Here is a 15,429-nt window from a genome sequence, read left to right as displayed (position 1 = left end):
TCTCCAGAGAAACAGATAGCATAAATAAAAAACAATCACAACTTCTGATAATGAAAGACATACTTAGAGCAATGCAAAATAAACTAGAAAGTTTCAACAATAGCGTTGAACAAGTAGAAGAAAGGACGTCAGAGCTTGAAGACAAGGCTTTCTAATTAACCCAATCTGACAAAGACAATGAAAAAAGAACTTTAAAAAATGAAAAAGCCTTCAAGAAGTTTTTGGGATTATGTTAAATGATCAAACCTAAGAATAATTGGTGTTCCCAAGGAAGAAGAAAAATTTAAGTATAGGAGGCTGAGATAGGCAGATCACATGAGGTCAAGAGGTTGAAACCAGCCTGGCCAACATGCCAAAACACTGTCTCTACTAAAAATATAAAAATTAGCCAGGCATGGTGGCAGGTTCTTATAATCCCAGCCACTCAGGAGGCTGAACCATTAGAATCACTTGAAACTGGGGGGTGGAGGTGGCAGTGAGCTGAGATCATGCCTCTGCACTCCAGTCTGGGCCACTGAGTGAGATGTCAAAATAAAAGAAAAAGAGAGAGAGAGAAACAGAGAAAGAGAGTAAAAGAAAGAAGAAAAAAAGAAAAAGAAGAAGAAGAAGGAAGAAGAAGGAAGGAAGGAAGAAAGAAAGGAAGGAAGGAAGGAAGGAAGAGAGAGAGAGAGAGAGAAAGAAGAAAGAAAGAAAGAAAGAAAAAAGAAAGAAAGAAAGAAAGAAAGAAGAAGAAAGAAGAAAGGAAAGAAGGAAGGAAGGAAGGAAGGAGGAAGGGAGAGAGAGAGAAAGAAAAAAGAAAGAAAGAGGAAGAAAGAGAAAGAAAGAAAAGAAGAAAGAAAAAGAAGAAAGAAAGAAAGAAAGAAAGAAAGAAAGAAAGAAAGAAAGAAAGAAGAAGAAAGAAAGAAGAGAGAGAGAGAGAGAGAGAGGAGGGAGGGAGGGAGGGAGGGAGGAGGAGGAAGAGGAAGGAAGGAAGGAAGGAAGGAAGGAAGGAAGGAAGGAAGGAGGGAAGGAGGGAAGAAGGAAGAAGGAAAGGAAGGAGCAAAGGAAAGGCGAGATGAAAAAGGGAGGAGGGAGAGAAGGAAGGAGGGAAGGAAGGAAGGAAGGAGGGAAGGAAGGAAGGAAGGAGGGAAAGTCCTGGCCCGTGCCCTGCAGGCCGGCCTTCCTGCCTTGCAGGTAAGGAGGGCCCGACCGCTTCGTTAAGTCTGGGAAACTTATTTGAGGGAATAATCAAGGAAAACTTCCCTGGCCTTGCTAGAGATCTAGATATTCAAATACAAGAAGCTCAAAGAACACCTGGGAATTTCATCACAAAAAGATCATCACCTAGGCACATAGTTATCAGGTTATCTAATGTCAAGATGCAAGAAAAAATCTTAAGAGCTGTGATACAAAAGCATCAGGAAACCTACAAAGGAAAACCTATCAGATTAGCAGCAGATTTCTCAACAGAAACCTCACATACTAGAAAGGATTAGGTTCACATTTTTAGCCTCCCTAAACAAAACAATTATCAGCCAAGAATTTTGTATTCAGCAAAACTAAGCTCATAAATGAAGGAAAGATAGTCTTTTTCAGACAAACAAATGCTGAGAGAATTTGCCACTATCATGCCAGCACTACAAGAACTGCTAAAAGGAGTTCTAATCTTAAAGCAAAACCTCATAATATACCAAAATATAACCTCCTCAGAACATAAATCTCACAGGGCCTATAAAACAATACACAATGAAAAAGAAAAAAACAAGATATTTAGGCCACAACTAGCATAATGAATAGAATAGTACCTCACTCACATCTCAATAGTAACATTGAATGTAAATGGCCTAAATGCTCCACTTAAAAGATACAGAATGGCAAAATAGATAAGAATTCACCAGCCAAGTATCTGCTGTCTTCAAGAGACTCACCAAACAGGTAAGAACTGACATAAACTTAAGATAAAGGGGTGGAAAAAGATATCCCATGCAAACGGGACACCAAAAGGGAGAAGGAGTAGTTATTATATCAGACAAAACAGACTTCAAAGCCACAACAGTTAAAAAAGACAAAGAGGGATGTTATATAATGATTAAAGGACTAGTCCAACAGGAAAATGTCACAATCCTAAATATATAAGCACATAACACCGGACCACCCAAATTTATAAAACAATTACTACTAGACCTAAGAAATGAGACACACAGCAAACAGTAATAGTGGGGAACTTTAATACTCCACTGACAGCACTGGACCAGTCACCAAGACAGAAAGTCAACAAAGAAGCAATGGACTGAAACTATAACCTAGAATAAATGTACTTAACAGATATTTACAGAACATTCTACTCAACAACTGTAGAATATACATTCTATTCATCAGCATATGGAACATTCTCCAAGATAGACCATATATATGACAGACCACAAAACAATTCTTAATAAATTTAAGAAAACCAAAATTATATCAAGTACTCTTTCAGACCAAAGTGGAATAAACTTGGAAATCAAAAGGAATCCTCAAAACCATGCAAATATGTGGAAATTAAATAATCTGCCCCGGAATGATCACTGGGTCAACAATGAAATCAAGTTATAAATTGAAATATTCTTTGAACTGAACAATAATAGTGACACAACCTATCAAAACTTCTTGGATACAGCAAAAGTGGTGCTAAGAGCAAAGTTCAGAGCATTAAATGCTTACATCAAGAAGTCTGAAAGAGCATAAATAGATGATATAAGGTCATACCTCAAGGAACCAGAGAAACAAAAACAAACCAAACCCAAAACCAGCAGAACAAAAGAAATAACAAAAATCATATCAGAACTAAATGAAATTGAAATAAAAAGATAAATGAAACAAAAAACTGGTTCTTTGAAAAGACAAGCAAAATTGAGAGTTTGTTAGCAAGATTAACCAAGAAAAGAAGAGGCAGAGAAGGTGCAAACAAGCTTAATTAGAAATGAAATGGGAGATATTACAACTCATACCACAGAAATACAAAGATCATTCAAGGCGATGATGAACACCTTTACACACAAAAACTTAGAAAACCTAGAGGAGATGTATAAATTCCTGGAAATACACAATGCTCCTAGATTAAACCAGGAAGAAACAAACTCTGAACAAACCAATAACAAGCAGAAAGGTTTAAATGATAACTGAAAAAAATGCCAGTAAAAAAATCCAGGACCAGATGGATTCACAGCTGAATTCTATCAGATATTGAAAGAAGAATTGGTACCAATCCTATTGACACTATTCCAAAAGACAGAGAAAGAGGGAATCCTCCCTAAATCACTCTATGAAGCCAGTATCACCCTATTACCGAAACCAGGAAAGGACAGAACAAAAGAAGACACTATAGACCAATATCTCTGATGAACCTAGATGCAAAAATCCTAAAAAGAAATGCTAGCTAACAGAATCCAACAGCATATCAAAAAGAAAATCCACCATGATCAAGTGGGTTTCATACCAGGGATTCAGGAATGGTTTAATATATGCAAGTCAATAAATGTGATACACTACATAAACAGAATTAGAAACAAAAATCATGGGCCGGGCGCGGTGGCTCAAGCCTGTAATCCCAGCACTTTGGGAGGCCGAGACGGGCGGATCACGAGGTCAGGAGATCGAGACCATCCTGGCTCGATCATATGTGTATGTATATGTATGTGTATATATATGTGTGTATATATATATGTGTGTGTGTGTATATATATATAAATGGAATAGTACTCAGGCATAAAAAGGAATAGTACTCAGGCATAAAAAGAAATGAAATAATGGCATTCACAGCAACCTGGATGGAGTTAGAGATTATTATTCTAAGTGAAGTAACTCAGGAATGGAAAACCAAACATTGTATGTTCTCACTTATAAGTGGGAGCTAAGCTATGAGGATGCAAAAACATAAGAATGACACAACAAACTTTGGGGACTTGGGGGGAAGGGTGGGAGGAAGGTAAGGGTTAAAATACTACACATTGGGTGCAGTATACACTGCTCAGGTGCTTTAAAATAGCAGAAATCACCACTAAAGAATTTATCCATGTAACCAACCACCACCTGTTCTCTCAAAACCTATTTTATTGAAATAAAAAAATTAAAAATTAAATTGAATTTTAAAAAAGGATTCCTCTCACATTTTTGTAGCTGTTTGCTATTTCCTCATATTACAATTTCTTGTTTCTTAATAAATTTGAATATATTTACCCTCTCTATATCACATGAAAACAAGGTATATAAATGTCTACTTCTGCTTAGTAATTAACATTTTAATATTTATCTTATTTAGGAATGACCCAGACAGTTAATGAATATCTATGACTTAATTTAATTTAGCATAACCTTAAGGTTGCAAGTTACCAAAAGACTGAAAAGTGTTTTCAGGCAGACATATTATAAAACATAATCATTGCTGAATAGTTCATTTGTACATTTTTAATCCCACTTATATTATGTAATTTACTTGTTCTTAACAACTATATTTGTACTGTGCTGAGACCAGCTCAGGTCAGGGAGACCCTAACCCAGCAGTGCTAGAGGAATTAAAGACACACACACAGAAATATAGAAGTGTGGAGTGGGAAATCAGGGGTCTCACAGCCTTCAGAGCTGAGAGCCTCAAACAAAGATTTACCCACATATTTATTGACAGCAAGCCAGTGATAAGCATTATTTCTATAGATTATAGATCAACTTAAAGTATTCCTTATCACAGAGGGATAGGCCAAAATAAAGGGATGGGTCTGGCTAGTTATCTGCAGCAGGCGCATGTCCTTAAGGCACAGATCGCTCATGCTATTGTTTGTGGTTTAAGAATTCCTTTAAGCAGTTTTCCTGCCCTGGATATTACTTGCCCTCATTCCAGTAAACCCACAACCTTCCAGCATGAGTGTCATGGCCATCAAGAACATGTCACAGTGCTGCAGAGATTTTGTTTATGGCCAGTTTTGGGGCCAGTTAATGGCCAGATTTTGGGGCCTATTCCCAACAGTACTGCTCATGAAAATTTCATGAGACACTAAACAAAAGTAGCCATCATCCTAAATTATTTAACTTTTTTGTTGTTGATGTATCAGGCAAGTAGTAAAAAAAATCACAGAAGCTAGGAAATTACAACAGCAAATATATGGTTCTTCTCTATTTGTTTTCCTCACTGCTACACTTAACATGCATCAAGCAATTTGTTCTTAATGTTGTTCTTAGGTTAGGATTTATAGCTTTGTAATCTTAAACATCTAATAGAGATAACATGAGTTTGTTTGACTAGTAGACTAGGTAGAAAAGAGTGTATGTCTTTATTATATTTAATACTAACAACTCTGGAAACCATACTTTTATTTTGTCAGCAATCTTAAAACTTTCTTTACCAAAGATTATCACAGATTATGTGAACTTAAAGAAACATTTGGACTCATTTCTACATCTCTGAAAGTTTTAAGAATACTTAATCAGCCAGGCGTGGTGGCTCACGCCTGTAATCCCAGCACTTTGGGAGGCCGAGGCGGGCAGATCATGAGGTCAGAAGTTCAAGACCAGCCTGGCCAACATGGTGAAACTCTGTCTCTACTAAAAATACAAAAATTAGCTGGGCATGATGGCACATGCCTCTAATCCCAGATATTTGGGGGCCTGAGGCAGGAGAATTGCTTGAACCAGGACTGGGAGGTGGAGGTTGCCCGAGATCATGCCACTGCACTCCAGCCTGGGCTACAGAGCGAGACTTCATCTTAAAAAATAAAAATAAAAAAAATACTAAACTTATATAACCACTTATTTTATTCAAGCTAATTAAATAGAATGCCTTTAAGGGATTTTATATATTAATTTCATATCATCCAAAGGTAGAAAAATATCATACTACATAACATACATACACACACACATACATAAACAGACAGATGCAAATAGAGATTTTATAGCCTTTGTTTTAAAATTTTACAATACAATACAATAATACAAAAGTCGCTAGTTTATATTTTAAAAATAGCTGGATTTAAGTTGTTTCTGGAAGACGAAACAAATCTGCTCAGATGGCTAAAGCTTCTTACCAATATTTGTGGAAGAAACCTTCAGGAATTTGTTTTTGCCAGTTTTTTTCTTAATAGCCTCCCCTAAACCCACTTTTGTTTCCCTTGAGTTTGGGGGAAGAATACAATTTTCCTGGAAGTTTGTAACTCCCTGGAAGTTTCAAAGAGATGGCTTTTGGGTCCAAGAGAAGACAGAGTAGAAGATTTACCTCAATGGCAAAGAGAAAAGATGGAAGTTTCTTCAAGAAAGAATTCTGCAGGAATGGAAAACCAAACACCATATGTTCTCACTGATATGTGGGAGCTAAGCTACAAGGACACAAAGGCATAAGAATGATACAGTAGGCTTTGGGGACTTGGGGGGAAGGATTGGAGGGGAGCGAGAGATGAAAGCCTACACATAGGGTAGAGTGTATAGCGCTCGGGTGATGGCTGCACCATAATCTCACAAATCACCACTAAAGAACTTATGTAACCAAACATCACCTGTACCCCAATAACCTATGGGGAAAAAAAAAAAGAAAAGGCAAAAACAAAGAAAGAGTTCTGGAGCACATTTGCCTATGATCAGAGTTTTAGGTTAGAACTATTTAAACTTTTTCCTTTTTCCTTAAATGCAGGATGGCTACATTTCCAGTGTCCTGACTCTACAGTACCTGATACATCTCCAGGTGAACAGAGGAGGTTTGAGGGCTGATAAGTAGGATGGATGGGTTTTGAATCGCTTGCAGAGTCACATTTTTGTTTTTGTAAAGGCTCAATTTATGAGACAAGGGCAGTTGTTTGTAATTCTTCAAAGAATTGGATTGCAGCCCAAGTAATATCAAAGGGCTGACCTGTATCCAATTACATTATCTTCAACTTGCTCCTTTATATCAGGAAACAGATTTCCAAAGACATAGAAATCAAAAGATTCCTATGTCCCACTACCATTCAACCTAGTAATCCCATTACTGGGTATACACCCAAAGGAAAATAAATTGTTCTGCCAAAAAGACACATGCACCTGTATGTTCGTCACAACACTATTCACAATAGCAAAGACATGGAATCAACCAAGGTGCCCCTCAACAGCGGATTGGATAAAGAATATATGGTCTGGTTTAAAGCAGAGAAACAGTTCCTTTCTTTTTTGCTGGGGAGGTGGTAGATATGTTAAGGAATTTCTCTCCAGTCAGTATTTATCTTCCACAATCTAAAAATAGAATCAGTCATCAAGAGAGAGCTATTAAAAGAAAGTGTCCCATTTATCAGAGCTTTCTGTGTGCTGTCCTCCATCGCAGGATGATTTTAAACACACTGATGGGAAGAGGCAAACCTCAAGGGCAGTGACAACATCAGCTCTAATGCCTCTTAAAAATAAAGAACAGGCCGGGTGCGGTGGCTCACGCCTGTAATCCCAGCACTTTGAGAGGCCAAGGCGGGTGGATCATGAGGTCAGGAGTTCAAGACCAGCCTGGCCAATATGGTGAAACCTCGTCTCTACTAAAAATACAAAAATTAGCTGGGCATGGTGGCATGTGCCTGTAATCCTAGCTACTCAGGAGGTTGAGACAGGAGAATTGCTTGAACTCAGGAGGCAGAGGTTGGAGTGAGCCAAGATCATGCCACTGCATTCCAGCCTGGGCAACAGAGTGAGACTCTGTCTCAACAAATGAAAGAAAAAAAAGGAAAGAAGGAAGGAAGGAAGGAAGGGAGGAAGGGAGGAAGGGAGGAAGGAAGGGAGGAAGGGAGGGAGGGAAGGCAGGAGGGAGGGAAAGGACAGATGTTGGCATTTCTTTGGTGGCCTGCTCATCACCTCCAACATGCTAACTGATGAACACCTAAGAAGGCTAACTTTCCTGATTCTTTTCTTTCAAACTTAAATAAAGACCTATATCCTAAATGACAGAAAACATGGAGACCTCCATACCACTGGGCCAGGATTGCCTTTTGGGCCCTGTAAGAAAAACATGGAAAGTCATTTTTAAAATAACGACCAAAGCAAAGTTACAGAATATGAAACATTGTTGTCAAATTTGCTTTAATACACATAAAAATATTAGCAAGTTTTGCTTTTATTACAGTTTGGATTTGAAGAATAAGATGAATAAATATAACTTGATGGAAATCTTATAAAAGTGATTGCTTGGACATTGATTTAGTTCTTAGATTTGCAATGAAAAATGTGACAGCACCATGAAAAATGCTATTTTCCATTATTTTGGCTGCCTATATTTTCTCAATTTTATTATAATTGGTTTTACTTGGCTTTCACTTTTTTCCTCCTGCTATAAAATTTGGTTATAATTGTAGCATGCATTTTTCAGTGAACTTTAAAAAAAAGAAAATGTGGTCTACAGAGACTTGTATGCACTAGAGTGACCTATCCTGTCTAAAGGGACCCGTATGGTTTATGGACCTGTGTGGTCTACAGGGACCTATTCTGACTATAGGAACCTGTGTGGTCTACAGGGACATGTGTGATCTACAGGAATCTGTATAATCTGCTCTCAGCAGCTCAGACCTACCTGGTATGCCACACCACTAGTCCCCTTCACTGGGACCTTCTCACATGCCAAGTTCATTCCTCTGCCATGTATCTGGCAAGTTCCTCTGCTGGAGCCACAGGCTTCCTGTTTCTGCACTCCCCCATAACCAAATGGGTATCATGAACCCCAACAATAATTCTAAAGTAGCCACTCCCAAAAGAACCCTCTCTCATCTTCTGCAATATTGTCAGTTTTTATCACCAATGCCAGGGTCTGAAGCTCTCTAAGCATCTGCTTACCCAGCACTGGAATCACAGCCCCACATCCACCAGTGACCAGCCCACACAGAGGAAATCACAGCCCCATGTCCACTGATGACCAGCCCACACAGGGGGAATCACAGTTCTGTGTCCACCAATGACCAGCCCACACAGGGGAAATCACAGCCCTGCATCCACTGGTGACCAGTCCACACAGGGAGAATCACAGCCCTGCATCCACTGGTGACCAGTCCACACAGGGAGAATCACAGCCCTGCATTCACTGGTGACCAGTCCACACAGGGGGAATCACAGCCCTGCATTCACTGGTGACCAGTCCACACAGGGAGAATCACAGCCTGGTGTCCAACAGTGATCAGCCCACACAGGGAATCTTGACCCTGTGTCCACTGGTGACCAGCCCAAACCGGTGGCCTGGTAAGTGGCAGCAACACAGTTAGTGGAAAGGTGATATGGAAGGGTCATGATGTTCTAGTTGAAAAGAAAAGTGGGTAGAATTGTTTAAAACCACATTAATTTTGAGCAACCTGCTCTTACACATTGGTTGCTCCTAGGGAAATGCACACTTAAAAAATCACCTCTGACTGAAGGTCATTTCTTTTGGGACCAGGGCTGGATGTATCTGGTCCCAAAACAAAGACAGTGGATCAACACTATTAATATTTATGTGCCTCTGTTTTCACAAGGCACTGGTGCCAGCTCCTTATGGTTATAAGCTGAATTGTGTTTCCCCAAAAGTCAAGTATTAAAGTCCTAACACCTAGGACCTCAGAATGCAACTGTGGTCTACATGGAGTATTTAAAGAAGTGATTACATTTAAATGAGGTCATTGGGTCTGGGCTTAGTGGCTCATCCCTGTAATTCCACCACTTTGAGAGACTGGGGCAGGGGGATCACAGGAGTTCAAGACCAGCCTGGGCAACATACTGAGACTCCATCTCTATTTTTAAAAATAAATGAATGAATGAATAAACAGAGTCATTGTGGCAGGCCTGATCCAATATGCCTGGTGTCCTTATGAGAAAGAAGATTAGGACGCAGACACATACAGAGGGAAGACAATAGAGAACACAGCAAGAAGGCGGCCATTTGCAAGCCCAGGAGAGAGGCCTCAAAACGAACCAGTCCTGCCCACATCTTGATCACACACACAGACACACACACAAACACACATAGATACACATACACAAACACACATACAAACACACACACAAGGACCATCCCCGAGTACTGTTCCTGGCATAGTTTGGGTGACTGTCCCCTCCAAATCTCATGTTGAATGTGATTCCCAGTGTTAAAGCTGGGCCTGTTGGGAGGTGTTGAGTGAATCCCTCATGAATGACTTGGTGCCCTCCGCTTGGTGATGAGTGAGTTCACATGAGATCTGGTGGTTTAAAAGAATCTGGGACTTGCACCCATCTCTCTTGCTCCTTCTCTCCCCATGTGACGCACCTACTCCCCTTCCCTTCTGCCATAATTATCAGCCTCACCAGAAGCAGATGCCAGGGCTATGCTCTCTGCACCGTCTGCAGAACTGTGAGCCAATTAAGCCTCTTTCCTTTATAAGTGACCCAGTCTCATGTATTTCTGTATAGCAGTGCAAATGGACCAACAGTTTCCATCCTGCCTGTCCTGCCTCTCTCCCAACCTCCACCTCCCTCTCCTCAGCCCCTCGACTAGGTGTCCTTCCTGGGCTACACTACCCCATATCCTGTCCCCAGTGAGAACCTCGCCTTCCAGAGGCCAGCCTGGCGTGGACAAGGTGTGCAGCACGTGAACCAAAGCCCAGAGCTAGCCCTGAGGAGCGATTCTCACGTGGGACTAGAAAGAGAGGACCCGCTGTGTCCCCAGTGAGAAGGAGGGCAGGGACGCAGGGGCGCAGCCCTCAGACAACAGGTGACAACTGGCCAGGCACAAGGAGGGGTGCTTGAGGTTGAGGCGAGACTGGACTGGCCTCAGGGAACTGTTGCCATAGGAGGAAAATGTGAGCCAGAAGGAGGCCCCAGAGCAAATGGCACCAAGTTCAGCTCTCTGGGGAAGAGTTTAAGTCTGTTCCTGAGCCCCTCGCACCTGCGCCCCTCTACCTGTGACCTCATCCCATCTTCACAAGAGCCCTGTCCGGTACATAGAATTTCGCAGGAAAGGAAACTGCTGTTGAGTGAAGGGAGGAACCTGCCCAGGCAGGCCTGGGAACCTGCCAGCAAGGCAGTCCACCACTACGTCTTCCTGCCTCTGGCCCAGGGAAGCCGTAGGGCCCAGCAGGGGACCCTGCCTTGTCCAGACTCTGCAAGGTGCCTCTGAGGGGCTTCTGGAGTCCCTTCCACAGGAGCTACTTGCAACCCTGGGAATCGTAGAGAACTGCCAGCATGGATAAATGGTTTGTGTCCTCAGCGGACTATCTTCTGTCCTGCCTGGAGAGGCCCGACTGCCCCTGTGGACCCTGCCGAGAGGCTGGCTCTGCTTCCATCTGCACTTCATGCTCCTTGCTCTGTGTGGACTCCTGCCACTGGGACTGCCTCTGAGAACCGGTCACAGCACCTGCCAGCTTACCTCATGGTGAGTGCAATTCAGCAGCTCACGCCTATAATCCCAGAACCTTGGGAGGCCAAGGCAGGCAGATCACGCAGGTGGATCACTTGAGGTCAGTAGTTCCAGACCAGCCTGGCCCACATGGCCAAACCTCGTCTCTACTAAAACTACAAAAATTAGCCTGGTGTGGTGGTACATGACTGTAGTCCCAGCTCTCGGGAGGTTGAGGCAGGAGAATAGCTTGAACTTGGGAGGCAGAATTTGCACTGAGCTGAGATAGTGCCACTACACTCTGGCCTAGATGACAGAATAAGACTCTGTCTCAAAAAAAAAAAAAAAAAGTCTTTTCCATGTATAAGGGTAAAATGATGAACCTCTGAGGGAGGTAGTCACTTCCCTCCTCCCTCCTTAGGGTGCCTCCAGAATCAGCCAGGTGAGAGATCTTGATTTTATAATGCAAGGTATAAGGCTTTCTGCCCCCTAGAACTGGGAATACACGCACCCAAATGACTCAGGCTCCCTCGGGAGGCACGCAGGGACTGTCACAAGGTCATCCAGGCACCCTTCAAGGAGATCTGGGGGAAATCCTCATTTTTCTTCCACTTCACTGTGTAATATGAATGAGTCTCTCCACATAGTCCCCTCCCACATGCGTGGAGTCTCAGCACACTAGCCTCTGATAACTGGGGCTTTCGGTCTCCTAGACTGGACATGGAAAGGCCTACCACTGGCGAGATGGCTTTATTTCCATAACACACATATTCATTTCATATCTGTATGGCAGTCATGACTTTACCCTTTTAAAAATTTTGTTCCTACAAAACACTCACTGAAGGAGACTCTAAAGGAGAACTCTTACCAGCCCCCACCCAACTCCACTGCAGCACAGACTATGCCAGGATGCCGAGGACTGACATTTACGCCTGCGTTCTCCTCTCCTTGTGAAGTCCAGAGAACTGAGTGCTACTCTTTTCCTAGTAAGTAAACTTCTGCATGGCTGTGTGTGTATGACAGTGTCGCATGGATGTGCATGGAAACGCACAGGTATGTATGTGTGCACATATGTAAATAACACACTGTGGCCGCATAGTCCCAACCCTCACACACACCTGAGCCCAGGCTGTGTCCTCATCTGGCATTTGAGGATAACATGATGGGGAGAGGGCGGGGATGCCATGATGGGGAGAGGGCCAGGCTGGGATCGCTAATGGAAATTCCACACAAACGGCCCGACAATGATGGCTCAATAAATATTAGCTATTATTAAAAGCTCACATATGCGGAGCTGATTCTACTCCATGAAAATTGGTCAGAAATCACTCTCCTTCAAGTACGTGGTAACTGAAAAACTACTAAGCACCAGCAGAGCAGTACTATTTTCTTATACTAGCACTGCTTCCTTATTTGATAAGTTGAGCCTCATGCCTGGGTGGTGATTAATTAGATGCTATTCTACTATTACATACATACCAAGGAGTACTTAAATGTGAGTAAGCTGCCATGGAACCTAGAAGCCCAGATGTGAAAGTCATTCCTAACCTAGGAAACAGAACATCCTTGATGTCCTTGAGGGTCCCCCCTCCTCCCAAATGCACCCTGCCTCCCAACAGAGGCAACTCCTGATCTCAACTGGGACTTTCTCAATCCCTGCCGGAGTTTTATCCCCTAGTCTTACCATGTAATGCACGTAATCCTAAATAAGATATTGTTTAGTTTTGCCCATTTTCAAACTTTATATAAATGGAATCGTGTTGTAGGTACTATTCTACAATTTGCTTTTTTCACTTAGAATGTTACCTGAGATGGTTCTGTACTGATGGTGAAGCTGTCTGCATTTATTTTCACTGTTTTCCATCATCTGAGCACACCAAACTCTATGCATCCATCCGTTCTCTAGCACATGGATATTTGGAGACTTCTGGCTTTTGCTACTGAGGCCTTTGCGATTATGAACATTCCTGTCCACGTCTCCTGGGCCACATGAGTTCTCTCCACATGAGCCCAGGAGGAGTGGAATTACCAAATAATACATGAAGGACACTTGGCTTTAAAACGTGGCTTAGTGCTAGGTTTAAGGATAAAGGTATGGGAGACGCACAGTTCATGCTCTAACATATTCCGCTGTCCCTATTGTCATTTACAAAGACAAACCATCATCTCATTGTTTCTGGTCAAGGTGGCATTGTCATCACTGTGATGAGACTGGAACGCGAGGAGGCAGCAGGAGGAGCGTGGCCACCTCAGCAATTGACACCAAAGCCCAACCTTTACACGAGAGCGTGGCGGGCTTCCCAAGGTACACTCTTGACTTACTAGTGACATGCTGATTTTCCAATTTACAAATCTCTGGATTTGTAGAGCATTGGATAATTATTAACATTTTCTTTTCACATTAGTGGGAGGCACTAGAGGAAAACATGGCGTGAACTCGCTGACAACAATTTTTGAAATCCGGGGTAATTAGTTCCATCAGAACAATCCCAATTATGTTCCTAATTCTCTCTGCCTTGCTGAAAGCACCGAAAGTGAACCGTGTTGGCTGTCATTATATTCCTGCTCAGAGGAGTCTTGATCACCAGCGCTGGGAATGGAGGAGGGGTTGAGGAAGGGGCCATTGCCCAGGTTGTGGGAAGCATGCACAAGGGGACCAGGCCAGTGATAGCAGCGTGGCACAAGGGCCTGAAAGTCAAAGAGTGGCCAGCGTAGGGTGAGGAAGGGGACCAAGTTTCTGGTCATCTCCTGAGGAATTCAAGTAACATGCATGTGAGGACATTTATAACGTCGGCTCCAGAGACATCTTGGTAGCCGAATGAGGAAAGTAAAGAATTTTCATCTGAGGAATTTGAGGCCTTTCAAATTATTAGGCCCGGAGAGACATTAAAATGGGACAATAAGCTGGACACAGTGGCTCACGTCTCTAATTACGGTGCTTTGGGAAGCCAAGGTGGGAGGAGCGCTTGAACCTCAGAGGTCAGGACCAGCCCAGGAAACACACAAGACCCCATCTCTGCAAAAAAGTACAAAACTTATCCAGACGTGGTGGCGTGCACTTGTAGTCCCGGCTACTCGGAAGGATGAGGTGGGAGGATTGCTTGAGCCCAAGAGGTCGAGGCTGCAGTGAGCTATGATTGCACCACTGCAGTCCAGCCTGGGTGACAGAGCAAGACCTTGTCTCAAGAAAAAGACATCAATCACTCCTCCTTTTTAGTTATGTATTCATCTCTTGGAACTGCTTGCTATTGCCACAAGTAGCTAAAAATTAACCTAATGATGCCATACTGAACACTATAACCCACACCCTATGGCTTAACAATGTGTAGCCATTGATCAATGTCATTTCTGTAAACCAATGAGAATTCCTGGCAGACAGCTGTGTATCAGCCCATTCCCTGTCCCTTTTGCCATTAAAAATCCACTTGTCAGTGCTGCTAATCAATCAGAGTGTTCATTCAGGAGAACTTGAATCTATGTTCTCGGGTTGCAGTCCTCAAGCTTGGATCCAGTTAATTCTCTACTTTTACCAGTTTTGCCTCAGCTTCTTCCTTTTAGGCCAACGTAAACTAATCCAACAAGTTCAGTTGTTGTCACATAAGTATAGTTATTATGTTTACTCAATCAGAACAAGATGTATTATTCAACTGGCATTTCCTGCGTGTCAGGGACTGCAGGGTTCACCTATAAGGTCAGAGATGCTGCCCCCTTAGATCAACAGAGATCGGCCTGGGGTGGCTGATGTGCCCTACCTCACATAGCCAGCAGAGGGCAGTGCAGTGCCAACACCTGCAACTTGGCCATTGACACCCGTAGAAAGAATCTCATGTTCAGAAGTCATTTTACCTTCTGCCTTGTCCTGGAGGAGGGCGCTCAGGCCACAGGCTCTGCGACAGCTCCCACGGCAAGACAGACTTCCAGGCAGTGCCGAGACAAAACACCTCAAAAAGAAATTAGTCCTTCTCTTACTAATAGCAGCCTCCTCTATAGCCTTAAATTCTGTGTGTGTGGTTTTTTTCTCTGCTTTACCAAAGATATCCTCCTAGGAAGTGGCGGGCCCACCTGACACACTTCCCTGGGTTAAGGTGTGAAAGAAATTAACCTGCAAGTCCCCTACTATCTGGGGAAATGGTCCTCAC

This window comes from Rhinopithecus roxellana, chromosome 6 (assembly GCF_007565055.1).
Source record: "Rhinopithecus roxellana isolate Shanxi Qingling chromosome 6, ASM756505v1, whole genome shotgun sequence".
Taxonomy (NCBI): Eukaryota; Metazoa; Chordata; class Mammalia; order Primates; family Cercopithecidae; genus Rhinopithecus; species Rhinopithecus roxellana.
This window is presented reverse-complemented; position numbering follows the sequence as displayed.